Source organism: Canis aureus, chromosome 22 (genome assembly GCF_053574225.1).
Source record: "Canis aureus isolate CA01 chromosome 22, VMU_Caureus_v.1.0, whole genome shotgun sequence".
Classification (NCBI taxonomy): domain Eukaryota; kingdom Metazoa; phylum Chordata; class Mammalia; order Carnivora; family Canidae; genus Canis; species Canis aureus.
The window spans coordinates 3,105,570-3,121,097 of record NC_135632.1 but is presented as its reverse complement, the minus strand read 5'-3'; the positions used below and the strand labels follow the sequence as shown (position 1 = coordinate 3,121,097).

At 45.7% G+C, this 15,528-nt stretch overlaps 1 protein-coding gene across 5 annotated transcripts in view; it reads right to left on the bottom strand.

Moving 5' to 3' along the window:
• The window catches only part of PLCH1 (phospholipase C eta 1), a 202,317-nt gene extending 187,072 nt beyond the window's left edge, over positions 1 to 15,245 (bottom strand). For 3 of the 5 annotated variants that reach the window (XM_077864631.1, XM_077864632.1, XM_077864633.1), the window contains exons 1-2: positions 14,124 to 14,436; positions 12,310 to 12,411 (exon numbers count right to left, since the gene is read on the bottom strand). The gene's annotated coding sequence lies outside the window, so the exon portion shown is untranslated. Of the gene's footprint in view, positions 1 to 12,309; positions 12,412 to 13,085; positions 13,176 to 14,123; positions 14,437 to 15,104 lie in introns of those variants that run through there. The other 2 variants (XM_077864627.1, XM_077864628.1) reach the window with 2 other exon arrangements.
• Between the last annotated feature and the right edge of the window lie 283 nt (positions 15,246 to 15,528).

Genomic DNA, 15,528 nt, shown 5'->3' with positions numbered 1-15,528 from the left:
ATACACATATATATATATATGTATCAAAAATGGACTTCCAAAATTCAGTCTTAGAAAAGGCATCCCCAAAGACAGACAGATCTCCCAGCTTTCCTGAGTTCACCTTACCCTCTTCTTCTGTCCACTTCTCTACTCAACAATGGAAGAAGGAAGCTTACTTATCACAGGGAATGTGTTGGATTCTATTTGCCTGCTTTCCCTACCGCTTCCACCCAGCAAGGATTTCACTTCCAACAAGAGATCTACCTTCAACTGGTCAATTAAACCTCCAGTCAACATCCCCTCTCCTTCCCAACTAGACAGCAAGGCAAGTAGGGAAGTGCATCCCCTTTTTGTGCCCAAATATAGAAGTCCAGGAGCCTTTGAGTTGTAAAAGGCTGTAAACTGCCCCCAATTTACGAATCAAATAACCCACAAGTATGCTCTGGACCCTACTATGGGCACTACGGTTCCTGAGGGGATGGAGAGATGCCTAAACATAGTACCCGTCATCAGGAAACGAACAATCTAGGGGGGGCCTGGCTGGCTCAGTTGGTAGAGTATGCAATCCTTGATCCTGGAGGCCAGGAATTCAAGCCCTAGTTTGACATTAGAGATCACTTTAAAATAACATTAAAAGTTGAAAAGAAAAGAAAGAAAAGAAAAGAAAAGAAAAGAAAAGAAAAGAAAAGAAAAGAAAAGAGAAAAGAAAAAAAGAAAAGAAAAGAAAAGAAAAGAAAAGAAAAGAAAAGAAAAGAAAAGAAAAGAAAAGAAAAGAAGAAAGAAAAGAAAACAGGGATCCCTGGGTGGTACAGGGGTTTGGCGCCTGCCTTTGGCCCAGGGCGCAATCCTGGAGACCCGGGATCGAGTCCCATGTCAGGCTCCCTGCAGGGAAGCCTGCTTCTCCCTCTCTGCCTCTCTCTCTCTGTGTCTGCCATGAATAAATAAATAAAAATTTTTTTAAAAAAAATTTTTTTTAATAAATAAATAAAAGAGGGGAAGAGGAGAGGTACCTCACTGGCTTAGGTGGTAAAGTATGGGATTCCTGATTTGGGGGGCTTGAGCTCAAACGCCACACTGGATGTAGAGCTTACTTTAAAAAATAACTTCATAATAATAAAAGAAGGAAGAAGGGAAGGGAGGGTTAGTTAGGTGGGAAGGACATCGTAGTAGAAAGGAATGGTAGGTGTCCAAAATACTGCTGTTATCAAGGTAAAAATTACTAACATGCATTATTAGTATGCTGTGTAAGTGCAATGTGATAGGGACGCCTGGGTGGCTCAGCAGCTGAGCGTCTACCTTTGGCTCAGGGAGTGATCCCAGGGTCCTGGGATCGAGTCCTGCATCAGGCTCCCTGCATGGAGCCTGCTTCTCCATCTGCCTGGGTCTCTGCCTCTCTCTCTCTCTCTCTCATGAATAAATGAATAAAATATTTTAAAATATATATATATATATATATATCAGAAATTATAAGAAGGACATATAAAAGGTCCTCAAAGCAATAGTTACCAAAGGAGATGGGATAGTAAACCTGAGGTGGTCATAAGAAATGTTAAGCTCAAGAGAGCAGGGAAAAAAAAAAAATCTAGTCAAATATTTTTAAAGTTGTGGAAAATCAGCTTTGTTTTTCATGTGCTGAAATCTTAATCCTTAAGAAGTTCTTGGAGGGCGCCTGGTGGCTCAGTCACTTGAGCACCAGGACTCTTGATTTAGACTCAGGTTGTGATCTCAGGGTCATGGGATCAATCCCCAGTGAGGGGCTCCATGCTCTGCCTGGGATTCTCTCTCTGCCCTTCTCCCACGCATGCCTGTGTGCACAGTGCGCTCTCTCTCGCTCGCTCTCTCTCTCTAAAATAAATGAAACTTTTTTATTTTAATTTGTCATTTATTTATTTTGTTTTAGCGAGAGAATGTGCACAAGCCTGGAGGGACAGAGGGAGAAGAAAAGAGAGAACACCAAGGAGGCCGCATGCTCAGTGCGGAGCCCGAGGTGGGACTCAGTCCCAGGACTCTGAGGATCACACCCCTCGCTGAAATCAGGAATTAGTCGCTCAGCTGAGCCACCCAAATGCCCCAGTACATAAAGCTTTAAAAAAAAAATTTTAAATACCAGCTCCGGGAAAAAATAGGAAGCTGGTGGAGGTACTGCAAGAGAAATACATCTACTGAACTTTGCAGTAACTGATCTCTTCAAGCTTGCAAGGTCTTCCTTCTTTTAAAAGTCCAACAACCAGCTTGTCTGAAGTTAGTTTTTTTGGTCAAAAAACTCTTCATTTCTTTTTCAAAGTTGATCTTTTGATCTATACTGGAAAGAATGAAGTGACGCCTTTTACTCTGACACTCCGCTCACCCACAAGTGAGTAAGAGAAAAGCAAGTTTCATCTATACCAAGATGCTATTTTTTACCTATCAGATTAACAAAAATCAAACCGTTGGTGACAAACAGTTGGTGAAAAACTGTTGACACTGTTGATAAGAATGTGGAGACGGTGCTACTATCCTACATTACTGATAGGAGTAAATAACATACAAAGTCTGTGGAGTCCAATTTGGCAATTTTTATCAAAATTACAAGTGAAAAGAAAAAGCAAAATTATAAGTGTACACATTTTTAACTTAGCAATTCTACTTCCAAAAATATATCCTGTAGGGGCAGCCCTGGTGGCACAGCGGTTTGGCGCCGCCTGCAGCCTGGGGTGTGATGCTGGAGACCCGGGATCAAGTCCCACATCGGGCTCCCTGCATGGAGCCTGCTTCTCCCTTTGCCTGTGTCTCTGCCTCTCTCTCTCTGTGTCTATGAATAAATAAATTAAAAATCTTAAAAATATATATATATCCTGTAGCTGTACTTAGATGTACGTAATATGTGTATATTTAAGGCTAATAATTGCACCTCTGTTTTCAAAATATCAGAAGCAACCTAACTGCCCATTAATCTGGTTAAGTCTCAGTACATCCAGAGGCACCTGGCTGGCTCACTCCATGGAGCACACGATTCTTTATCTCAGGGTTCTGAGATATTGTGTATAGAGATTACTTAAAATATTTCTTAAAATTTCAGTATATCCATTCAGTGGAAAATATGCAGGGGTCAAAAAATTTAAAGAACCTAGAACATCCAACACGATATTTAAAAAGAACAAATTTACAGGACACCTGGGTGGCTCAGCGGTTGAGTGTCTGCCTTCAGCTCAGGGCGTGATCCTGGAGTCCCGGGATTGAATCCCACATCAGGCTCCCCATGAGGAGCCTGCTTCTCTCCCTGTCTCTGCCTCTCTCTCTGCGTGTCTTTCATGAATAAATAAATAAAATGTTTAAAAAAAAAAAGAACAAATTTGGAAGACTAACACTATCCAACTTCAAGACATATTCTAAAGCTACAATTTAGAAAGACTATCTGGTATTGGCAATAAATTAATTAATTAAATAAATAAATAAATAAATAAATAAATAAATAAATAAATGGAATAGAATAGACTGTGCAGAAAAAGACCCACATAAATAAAATGAACTGATCGGGGCGCCTGGCTGGCTCAGTAGTAGAGCATGCGACTCTCAATCTTGGGGTCATGTGTTCAAGCCCCACATTGGGTGTAGAGTTCACTAAGGAAAAAAAAATAGAATCAACTGATCTTCGACAAAGAATAAAGGCGATACCATGGAGCAAAATCAGTCTTTTCAACAAACGGTGCTGGAACAACATCCACATGCAAAAAAAATGAATCCAGACACAGATGTTACATCCTTCACAAAACTTAATTCAAAATGAATCACAGATCTAAGTGTAAGACGCAGGACTATAAAACTCCTAGAAGATAACACAGGAGAAAACTCAGATGACACACCTTGAGTGTGGCAATGACGTTTTAGACGCAACAGCAAAAGCACTGCCCACGAAACAACGAATTGACAAGCTGGATTTCGTTAAAAGTAAAAACTTCTGCTTTGTGAAACACAGTGACAAGAGAAGGAGAACACGAGCCACAGACTGGGAGAAAATATTTGTAGAAGGCACAACCAAAGGAGAACTGTTACCTATAATATACATAACACTTGAAACTCAACAAGAAAATAATCCAATTAAAAATGGGCCAAAGGGGGCAGCCCGGATGGCTCAGCAGTTTAGTGCCACCTTCAGCCCAGGGCGTGATCCTGGAGACCCGGGATCGAGTCCCACGTTGGCCTCCCTGCATGGGGCCTGCTCCTCCCTCTGTCTGTGTCTCTCCCTCTCTCTGTCTCTGTGTCTCTCATGAATAAATAAATAAAATCTTTAAAAAAAAAAATGGGCCAAAGATCTTAACAGGTACTGGCCAAAGAAGACATGCAGATGGCAAACAGGCCTATGAAGAGATGATCCCCGTATGTCATCAAGAAAATGAAAACGAGAATAATGATGAGATTCCACTACATACCTAGTAGAGGGGCCAAGCCCCAGAATACTGACAATAGCGCATGATGGCAAGGATATGGAACTCAGGAACCCTCATTCATTGCTGGGGGGAAAGTGACAGGGTACAGCCACTTTGGAACAGTTGCGATGGTTTCTTACAAAACTAAACATACTCTTACCATACAGTTCTGCAGTTATGATTTCCTTGCTATTTACCTAAAGGATTTAAAAACTTATGTTCACAGGAAAACCTGCACATAGACGTGTATAGCAGCTGCATTCACGCGTGCCAAAAGTTGGAAGCAACCAAGACGCCCTTCAGTAAATAAATGGGTAAATACACTGTGGTCCATTCAGACAATGGAATTTTATTTGGTGCTAAAACGAAATGAGGTGTCAAGCCCTGAAAAAACGTGGAGGACCCTCAAATGCAGATTACTGAGTAAAGATCCGGTCTGAAAGGCTACATATTATAGGAGTTCAGCCATAGGGCATTCTGAAAAAGACCGAACAGTGGAAAAAAATCAGATCGGTGCTTGCCAGAAGTTGAAAGGTGGTGGAGAGCACAGGATTTTTACAACAGTGAAAATATTGGGGGATCCCTGGGTGGCTCAGCGGTTTAGCGCCTGCCTTTGGCCCAGGGCGAGATCCTGGAGTCCTGGGATCGAGTCCCGCACCCGGCTCCCTGCATGGAGCCTGCTTCTCCCTCTGCCTGTGTCTCTGCCTCTCTCTGTGTGTCTCTCATGAATAAATAAATAAAATTTAAAAAATAAAAAGGAAAAAAAGCATCCATGTATATTTGCGTATATAGTAGTCCCCACTTTTGCACACAAAATATGTTCCAAGTCCCCCAGTGGATGCCTGAATCGGTGGGTACACTGTGAGCTCTCTATCTGCTGGTTTTTTTCCTATACATACCTATGATAAAGCTTAGGGTATAGATTAGACATGTAAGAAACTAACAACAGGGGCCCCTGGGAGGCTCAGCAGCCAAGCGTCTGCCTGTAATTCAGGGCGTGACCCCGGGGTCCTGGGATCGAGTCCCGCGTTGGTCTCCCTACAGGGAGCCTGCTTCTCCCTCTGCCTGTGTCCCTGACTCTCTTTGTGTCTCTCATGAATAAATACATAAAATCTCTTTAAAAAGAAAAGAAACTAACAACAATAACTAATAAAGTATAACTAGGACAATATACAGTAATGAGAGTCACGTGTGTGGTACATGTGTCTCTCCCTCAGACTATCTGGTACTGCACTCACCTTCCTGCGAGGAGGTGGAGAGGGGAGTGACACAGGCAGTGTGACGGAGTCTTAGGCTGCGACCGACCTGCTGGCCATGTGTCAGCAGGATCTTCTGCTTCCAGTGACTGGAGCAGCAGAGAGCGACACCGCAGACAGGGGACACTGTATGTATTATGTACGTGATTACACATATATGTTGCTTAGAAAAAATATACAAGAAATGAGTAACACTGTCGGTCTATTAGAGAAATAGCTGGATGGCTGACGGACGGACGTGAGGGAGAATTTGCAGTAAAAGCCCTTTTAAGTTTTTTCAATTCCTAAGAATCAGAACATACGATCTATTCAGTTATTCTTTTCTTTTTTTTTTTTTTTTTTTTTTTCCAGTTATTCTTTTCTAACAAATAAAAAATAACAAGAGCAAAGAGAATTGCGGTGGGGGTGGGGGCCGAGGGGATGTGCCCTAGTGGCTCACTCAGTGGAGCAGCCAACTCTTGATTTGGGCTCAGGTCATGATCTCAGGGTCCTGAGATCAAGGGGCTCTGTGCTCAGTGGGGGAGTCTGCTTGAGATGCTCTCCCTCTGCCCCTCCTCCTACTCATGCTCTTTCTCTCTCTCTCTCTCTAAAATAAATAGATAAAATCTAAAAAAAAAAATTGAGGGGCAGCCAGGGTGGCTCAGCGGTTTAGCACCGCCTTCAGCCTGGGGTATGATCTTGGAGACCCGGGATCGAGTCCCACATCAGGCTCCCTGCATGGAGCCTGCTTCTCCCACTGCCTATGTCTCTGCTTCTCTCTCTCTCTCTCTCTCTCTGTGTGTCTCTCATGAGTAAATAAATAAAATCTTTAAAAAAATAAAAATTAAAAATTAAAATTTTGTAGGCTGCATCTGGGTGGCTCAGTCAGCTGGGGGTCTGACTCTTGATCTCAGCTCAGGTCTTAATCTCAGGGTCATGAGTTCAAACCCTGTGTGGAGCTCCACGGTTGGATGTGGTGCCTACTTAAAAAAAAAAAAAAAAAAGGAAAAGAAAAAGAAAAATAATTGACTTTAAAAAAAAAAAAGAAAAAAAAAAAGAATTTTGTAGTCAGATATATACTATTTTACTTCACCAAATTTGAGAGGAGAAATTTATGTATCTGTTGAGAACTGGTCCTGACTTGTGTTTTTGCTTTTGACTGAAACTTGGACGCTAAATAATAGACGTCACATTTCCCTCTTTTGACAAGTGAAAAAGAAGTTTGCATACAGTTTGTGTTTACTCTCTTCCAAGACTGTGTTTTAATGACTTACCCAGTAAACAGAAAAATACTTCCAATTCGCAACTCATTTAAAACAAATAAACAAAGAAAGCTATGGTTCCGAATAAAACATCCGTATACAAGCTTTTTTTTTTCCCTTTCCAATTTAAGAAAACACTCCTCTTACATTCACATTTAGGCACTACTCAGAAAAATTTTTTTAAAAATCACATTGCAGGGCAGCCCTGGTGGCTCAGCGTTTTGCGCCGTGTTCAGCCCAGGGTGTGATCCTGGAGACCGGGGTTCGAGTCCGTCAGGCTCCCTGCATGGAGCCTGCTTCTCCTTCTGCCTGTGTCTCTGCCTCTCTCTCTCTCTCTCTCTCTCTCTCTCTGTCTCTCTGCGTCTCTCATGAATAAATAAATAAAATCTTTAAAAAAAATCGCATTGCAGAGATTTCTCTAGGAGAGAAAAATAATAGAGTAGGAGGTGAAGGGTACCAGCCTAAGAGACGTTGAGTTGGTCAGGAGTGGGACAAGCCTGATTCCCATGGTCCAGGGAGTCTGGCTGCAGCCAAAAGGTGATGTTATATGAGAAGAAAGAAAACCACACACACACACAAATTTCAGAAACTTCCAGGGCACCTGCGTGGCTCAGCAGTTGAGCGTCTGTCTGCCTTTGACTCAGGCCATGTTCCCGTTCATGGAGCCTGCTTCTCCCTCTGCCTGGGTCTCTGCCTCTCTCTGTGTCTTTCATGAATAAATAAATAAATAAAATCTTAAAAAAAAAGAAAAGAAACTTCCCCAGCCCTGTTATTGAAATCCAAAAGAGCTTAAGGAAAATTGCTTTTACAAATTACTAAATATGAACTTTGGTGAGACTTGAAAAGATACTAAGAAAGAATTCAAATCAAAACCACAAACTAAAAAAAAATAAAAATAAATTAAATAAACCCACAAACTATCACCTCACCCCTGTCAGAATGGCTAAACTCAAAAACATAGGAAACAACAAGTGTTGATGAGGATGTGGAGAAAAAGGAACTCTTGTGCACTGCTGGTGGGAATGCAAACTGGTGCAACCACTGTGGAAAACAAAGTGGAGGTTCCCCCAAAAAATTACAAACAGGGACACCTGGGTGGCTCAGTGGTTGAGCACCTGCCTTCAGCTCAGGTTGTGACCCCGGGGTCCTGGGATTGAGTCCCACTGTTTCTCATGAATAAATAAATAAAATCCTTAAAAAGAAAAATTACAAACAGAACTACCATATGATGGTCCACTACTGGGTATTTACAGGAAGAATACAAAAACACGAATTCGAAAATATATATGCAACCCTATGTTTATTGCAGCATTATTTTCAATAGCCAAATTATGGAAGTAACCCAAGTACCCATCAAAAGACGAACAGATGAAGAAAATGTGGTATCTATATATACAAGGGAATATTACTCTTCCATACAAAAGAAGGAATCTTTCCATCCGCAACGATGGACGGATCTAGCGGGTATAACACTAAGTGAAATAAGTCAAGGAAACAAATATTATACAATTTCACTCATACATAGAATTTAAGAAACAAAACAACAAAGAAAAAAAGACAAACTGGAAAACTGACTCTTAAAAGAATAAACTGGGGGTTACCAGAAGGGAGGTAGGTGGGGGGATGGATGAAATAGATAAAGGGGATTGAGAGTACACTTATCGTGATGAGCACTGAGTAATGTATCGAATTACTGAATCACTACATTATACACCTGAAACAAATATAACCTTGTATGCTAATTACACCGGAATTAAAAAAAAAAAAAAAAAGATAGTGAGAAAGAAAATTGCTTTTCTTTAAAATTTCTTCCCAGTCTCCTACTTCTCCCAGTTAGGAGTCAGAATGTCATTACTATTCATTTATTTTATTACTGAAACCCAGGCGTTCTTTCTTTCTTTCTTTCTTTCTTTCTTTCTTTCTTTCAACTTTATTAAGTTTACGTTTCAAAATTCAAAAGGCACAAAAGCATTTACAATAATGGTTTATCTCCTATCTGTCTCCAGCAACCGACATTAGTTTCTTGCATATTCTCTTCCAGAGATATTCTATATGCAACGAGGAAACCCTCCCTTTTCTTTCCTCCACCTTCCCGCCTCTTCTCTTTTGCACAAACGGTTGTATGGAACCAAGTCCTTAGACTGAAATAAAAACCAAGGGATCTTTCCATAATATTAACTCCTTCTATGAACACATTACTCTTTTCTATCAACAAGTCTTCGAAAAAGCTAAGTTTCTTTTCCATATCTCCCATATCGCTCAAGGTTAAGAAAGAGTTGTTTGGAAGAAGAAGAAAAAAAAAAAGATCTACAGAACTAAATTGCATCCAATTACATGACAAAAATCGACTCACTGAATTTCTGGTCCAAGATTCTGATTCCTGAAAACAAAACAAAACCAAACCAGTATATAGATCTTCAAAGTTCCCACCAAGGGCAGTGGTGCAGAGGTGACATTAACACCCCGCGGAGACCCGTTCCTCGGTCCAAAGGCTCCTCCCGCGAAATTCAAGAGGGAAGTAGGAAGCTGAATTTGAATGTCTGGTTCTTGTGGATTAGCAACAAGGAAGTGAAGGCAGATGAAAAGAAACCAAGACTGCCTCAGGTCTGTTAATCAGTAACCTAGCTGTGCCAGCCCTAAACCAGATCCTTCTGGCTTTCGGTGGGGATTGATAATTAATGTGCACCTGAACGGCCGGGCAGGTGCACAAGTCCCTTGGCGCGCACAGGAGAACCAGCCGCAAAGAGCAGAGGCTCCTGGGCGGACAGGCCCCAGACACGCGAACCCAGAGAGCCCTCCAGGACCGATTCCCCAAGTGGATCCACCTTCCGTCTTCTGAAACCCTCAAGCCTCTCTTTCCCTCTAGGGCCCGACACAGGGAGTAAAGGCCCAGGACAGGGGTCTGCTTGTGAAGCCCGGTTTGCTACCAAGAGCACCGGACCCGAGGTCTGCCAGCGAGGCCGAGGTTCAAGTCCCAGCTGGGCCCTGTAAGTGTGGACATCCCTAAGCTCCAGTGTCTGCCTGGGGAAACCAACTCAAAAATACTACAAATCGGCAACCAGCTCAGTACGATCCAGTTTCAAGTTCTCAACCCCGATGCGGAGCTGTTCGGGAGCACCAAAACTCCAGCTGGACTCCAGAAATTTTCAGCAACTATCCGAGATAATTCTGATCTCTAATTTGAAGGGCATTACAGGAAGACACCCGCTGGTCCATTCAAGCAGTAAGTCTCTCAATACTATCTCAGGAAAATAAGGACACAAGGGTTATATGCGATAAAGTCAACATCTACGTCTGGGGAGGCCAGAAAACACACATTAAGATCACGAGGGGCCACCTTCGACCACCGCAATTCGACAACAATCTAGAAGTGATAAAGAGCGGGCCGCTTTGATGTGGAAAAGCCTTTGCAGAAGACCACCAGTCGCTTCTAAACAAATAGCCAACACGGTTTATAAACAAAGTCTTGACTGTTTTTCTGGAGCCAGGCCTGAATTTATAACCTTCTAAACTCCACATGGCGAATGCAGCTTCTCCGCTCACCGAAAAGCAGATCAGAAACACTTCCAGCCATTTGTACTTTGGATAGAATGGTGAGCCTGGAGAGAAAACCAACTCCATATTCTTTGTAAATTGAGTTAAATAAATAAATAAATAAATAAACAAACAAACAAACAAACAAACAAATAAATAAATAAATAAATAAATAAATGTCTTTGTTTCCTGAGTGGCAATGTGACATGATAGACCACACGGGCAGTAGGACCGCAAATTCCATGTCCCTTCCAGGCTGGCTTAGATCGTGGGCTGAGAAATCAGTGATGGGAGAGAACTCCTGCCTCTGGGTTATTGTGGGCTTTATTTTTTATTTATTTATTTATTTTTAGATTTTATTTTTATTATTTTTTCACAAGAGTCACAGAGAGGGGGGTGGGGGCAGAGACACAGGCAGAGGGAGAAGCAGGCTCCATGCAGGGAGCCCAACGTAGGACTTGATCCTAGGACTCGATCCCAGGACTCGATCCCAGGACTCTGGGGTCACACCCTGAGCTGAAGGCAGGCGCTAAACCGCTGGGCCACTCGGGCTGCCCTATTGTGGGCTTTAAAAAGACTGACAGGAAATGTCTAAGCCCGTGGTTGGAACATGCTAATGTTCAGTTTCTCCTCTTCTTCCAGAACTCCTTAAGATATTTACTAAATAACCAGAAGTGTTCCCCATTACGTTAAATCATATTGATGTCAGAATTCCTCAGGCCAAAACAGACTAAAAAAATAGAAGAAAAGACTTTTGCATATATGCAAACCATGCGTTCGTCAGATACGCCCATGTATATAATCAAATATGTAATCAGAAGGTGCCCACTGTCGATCCCACTTGATGAAATCAGATTAGATCATATGACACTGCTGCTGCCCACACCTACAGTAATTCAAGTCTAGAGCGCGGTTTCCTATGAGCCTGCCCTTGGTTTTCGGGGAACAGCAGGACTGTTAGAACCTTGCCCTGTAATTTTCTGACTGTAAGAGGGCGCAGGTGCATAGCTTAGCGCATCCAAAATGCAGAGTTGGTGAGAAAGTTTTTAACCTGGCTGTAATAAAGGTTCTCCTGGTTGTCCCCTCTGCGCCCATCCTGTCCTCTTCTACTTTGAAGCACAGAAGACAGAGACCCTGATGATAATAAGACCAAGCTGTGTAAACTTCTTCGTGGGCTTCTTAAAATGCACTTCTAATTCGGCACACCCTACCACAGCAGTACTGGATTTCTCCTTAAACAAAAATGGTCACGGGTGTCAAAGAGATGTGAGTGAGTGTCCACTGAACTGTGTCTAAATGATTTTCCTTGTGAGCGACGCCAGCCTGGAATAAGCCCCTACGAGTGAGAAGAGAAAACATGCTTCCCAGGCAGAGGAGGCATTGTTCAAAGTAATGAGTTCTGCACCACTTGGTCCACACTCCACAGCTGAGTCTGATTTTCCTAGACAAAGAGCAATAACCAAATGGGGATGCTCTTCAGCAAGATTCTCTGAGCTGATAATTGTTAAACCCATGAGGTGGTGGGGGAAAAAAGGAGACGCCTGTCTCCCTAACTTTCCATGTTCTGCGAAAGAGGAAGGGCTTCTCAACCTTGGTCAGTGTTACGCCAAGGGAGGTGTCATTGCCATAATGGATTTCAATAGAGTCTAAACTCACTAAAAATGCCTAGAATTAGGCCAGCTCAAAAGTTAAAATGTTTAAATGCCCTACTGTACTCCTTTATTCGTTTCCCCCCTTCTATCATAATTTTCCTTTTTTTCCTCCCCGCAGAGAAATAATAGTCATGATCCTTCAAGCATGCGGACCAACACTATTCTTAGAAAGGAGCTGCAGGAGGTTTATTATGTCATGAAACATGGAGCCAGAACAAAGGACTACTGAATCACTCACCTTATCTTCATCTAAGAAATCTGAGAATTACAGGGTTTTTCTGTTCCTCCTAAACTCAGTACTGTACTTCGGAAGACAGCAAATGTTAGGGCCCAGTCTGTACTACAAAAATGTAAAAAAAAAAAAAAATTAAATAGAATTGGTGTACACAATGCTTCTCACTATACATGTATTTTTTTTTTTTAATCTAAAATACTCAAAAGCAGTCTTTGGGGTATTTTTTTAAATCCCAGTTTAAGCGTTTGTTTCTGAATCTAGATGTAGGACTGCTCAACACTTAGGGAGAACAGTTGATTTAGAGTACTCTTATCTGCTCTGAAAACCTGAAACAGCATGAGAATTATTTCAGAACTCAACTCTGAGTTTATGGAAGGCAGGGCTCCGGATTGATTTATCTGGCCTTATAGATAGTATTCAATAAAAATTTGACTAAATGAATAAATTAAGCAGAAAACATTTAATTAAGAGTTTTCCCAATTACATCATGGCACACTAACACAAAGCACCACTATAATATTCTATGTTTACAATTCTATCCTTCTAATTATTTAGAAGACTGATTCTAAAAATAAGTTTAATTGATACTGATGCTGTGAGAAAATGTATCTAACAGAAGCCAGGACTTTCACGCTTTTATGCAGAACCTGGTGCAGCTATAAATCCCGGCTCTGCCCATCAGCCTTCCCTCCCTTTGTCTCCTTCCCATGCCTCTCCCCCGGCCTTCCCCCAAGCACTCCCAATCTCATTATCCCATGATCTGCTAAACTGCAGTTTACCTCCTGGAACCAGCAGAAACACATGTCACTGAGAATTAGGGAATTGGAGCCAGTTACAAACCACCAAATAGGGTCACAAAGTATCTGAACCTGAAAATTAAAGAGTTTTTCTGTTTTTTTTTTTTTTAAATTGTGAGAAAAGGGAGGGGGGAAAAAACTTAATTGGACTTTTTTTTTTTTTTTTTAACGCGGGAGCTAGATGGATTGCATAATGTCTAGGCATTTATAATGAATGGGATGGGAGAGAGAACCTTAACAGCGTGTTATTTGCTGATCATCTGAAAAGTAGAATTACGTTGACTTCGTGGGCTGACGGCGGGGGAAGGACATTGGCTGAAAACTTCCACCGCTGATGAACATTTGCTATTCTTGAAAGCAAATGGTTTAAAAGTAGGATACAGCAGGAGGGAACCCCTAGTGCTTCAGCTCCTGTATTTTTATGCCACGCTTCATTCCAGAGGGGGTAACTCCATTTTCAAACTTTTATTGGTTATGTTGATGTTAATGCATGCTTATATGTTAACCCTGCTAACCACCGACGAGCAACTGAGATGATGCACGCAGCTCCTGCATCCCCCGTGAGGCCTGTGCCCGCTGCCAAATGCTGACCTGGGCTAAACAAACGAGATCCCCCACCACCACCACCACCACCACCACCCCTCGGAAGGGACAGAGCTGTCAGGACTCACGATTTCAAGAAAAGGAAAAGTGACACTTTTAACGGGAGGCTTGAGAACTCGGACTGGTTCCCATCAAGGCTTCTGGAAACATTCCCTGCAGATTAACCCCAGAAGTGACCAGCTGGGGCAACTGGGCAAACCACCCCTCCCCACTTCTGGCAAAGCCTTTGTTTCTCTGCGCTGGCATCTCCGTGGGCGGGTCCTGCAGCTCGGCGCCTCCCGGAGCGGGACCCGGGCCGCTCGGGGGACACAGGTGCCCGGGCCGCGCGCCTCGCCAGGTGCAGGGGAGGCGCAGCTCTGCAGCCTCACTGCTGGGGGCAGCCACCGCGCTGCAATTGTTTTTTTTTTCATGCCTCACCTCCAAGGAAATGAGCTGTATGGGGGGCGGGGGGCGTCCCCGCGGCCGCCCCAACGAGCAAGCTCTCAGCCTTTCCTTCCCGTCTGCGCTCAAATCAGTAAAGCGCGGCGGCGGGGCTGGGGACAGGCTTCTGCCCCGGGGGCTTGGTCGTGGCTCCAGTGCCGAGCTGCTACCGTGAAAGCCCCGTCGGAAGCTCGCCCCGAGGTACGGACAACAAAGGAGGAGGAGGAGGAGGAGGAGAGAGGGGGCCGCGGACGCCGCGCGGGGGACCCGGCTTAGGGGCGAGCCGGGGGCATCGCGGGCTGGCGGCGCCGTCGCCATGGGAACCGCGCGCAGGCGCAGAGCGGCGCCGGCAGCCGGGCCCCGCCCCGCCCTGGCCACGCCCCCACCGTGGCCACGCCCCCTCGCTCCCGGCCCCGCCCCCCGCCTGCGGGCCGCTCCGGGGCTCCCGTCCGCTCCCGGGGAGGGTAATGGGGTAAATCCTCCTCCCCGCGCTGAGCCTACAGGGCTCCCCCACCCACCGCGAGGGGTCCTGCGTGGGCTCCCTGGGCGCAGGGGCAGCCGCGAGACCCCCCCAGGTGCAACGGGCAGTGCGCCCCGCGCGCTGGGAGAGGGGGGCCCGCCCGGGGGTCGGGGGTGCAGGGACGCGACCCCGGGGACCCCGCGACCCCGCGACCCCGCGTGGGGGGAGGCCTCCCGCTGCAAAGCTCCAGCCTCCGACGGGCGACCCGACAATGAGATCAGGCGCGGGCGCACGCACAGGCACATCTCAGGGGCCCCCCTCTGAGCCCCCCACCGAGCCGGTGCAGGGCCCGTCCTGCAGGGGGGGCTCGGGGATCCCCACGCACCGCAACCCTGGCTCGCCGGGTCCCGCCCGGGCTGCGGACGGAGCTCGGGCCACCTGCTCGTCCGCACACCTGGTCTGCCCACCAGCAGCCCCGCTCGCCGCCGGGGTCCCCCCCCCCCCGCCCCAGCACTGACCTGCTCAACTCCGAGTGCTCAGCAGTTGAAGGATTCCTGGGGTCCCGGGCACCGGAGCAGCCTGCACGGGGCGGCCTGGGGGTCGAGGGCCCGTCCTCCCGGCCCGAGCGGCCCTGCCGGGGGGCACCGACAAGCGCACAGCCCCCCGACGCCCGCGGAAGCCCCGAGCCGCCCGGGCAGAGCGGGGCGCCGCCGCCGCGACCTGCTTTCTCATTCAAATCCCGACGCGCTCGCCGGAGCCCCCTCCCTCCCGGCCCGCAGCTCCCGGGCAAATCAGGAACTGGAGCTGCGGAGCGCGGACCGGAGCTCCCGGGGCCTCCCCGCGCCGCAGCCCCCCGCGCCCCCCGCGCCCCCGGGGCACCCGGCCCGCCAGCGAGGCCCCCTGCCCCGCCCGCAGGTCCAAGCCTCCCGAAGCGGGGACACC